A 399-nucleotide genomic window follows, 5' to 3' on the forward strand; every position below is an offset into this window, starting at 1 on the left:
GCCAGTGTGGTTCCTGTCTTCAAAAAAGGGAGGAAGGAGGACCCGGGAACTGTAGGCCAGTTAGTCTTACCTCAATCCTGGGTAAGCTTTTTGAGAGAGTTATCCCGGCACATGTCCGCGAGGGGCCAGCAGGGGAGATCATGCTTAGGGGCAACCAACACGGGTTCATTCAAGGCAGGTCCTGTCAGACCAACCTGGTGGCCTTCTACAACTGGGTCACCAAATCCTTAGACACAGGTGTCACAGTGGACATAGTCTTTCTGGACTTTCGGAAGGCCTTCGACACTGTCTCTCACCCCCTTCTCATTAAAAAACTGGGGGACTGTGGTGTTGACACCCACACAGTCAAATGGGTCACCAACTGGCTGGAGGGCCACACCCAGAGAGTGGTGGTGAACG

Source organism: Crocodylus porosus, unplaced genomic scaffold (genome assembly GCF_001723895.1).
Source record: "Crocodylus porosus isolate Cpor-Errol unplaced genomic scaffold, CroPor_comp1, whole genome shotgun sequence".
Lineage (NCBI taxonomy): Eukaryota > Metazoa > Chordata > Crocodylia > Crocodylidae > Crocodylus > Crocodylus porosus.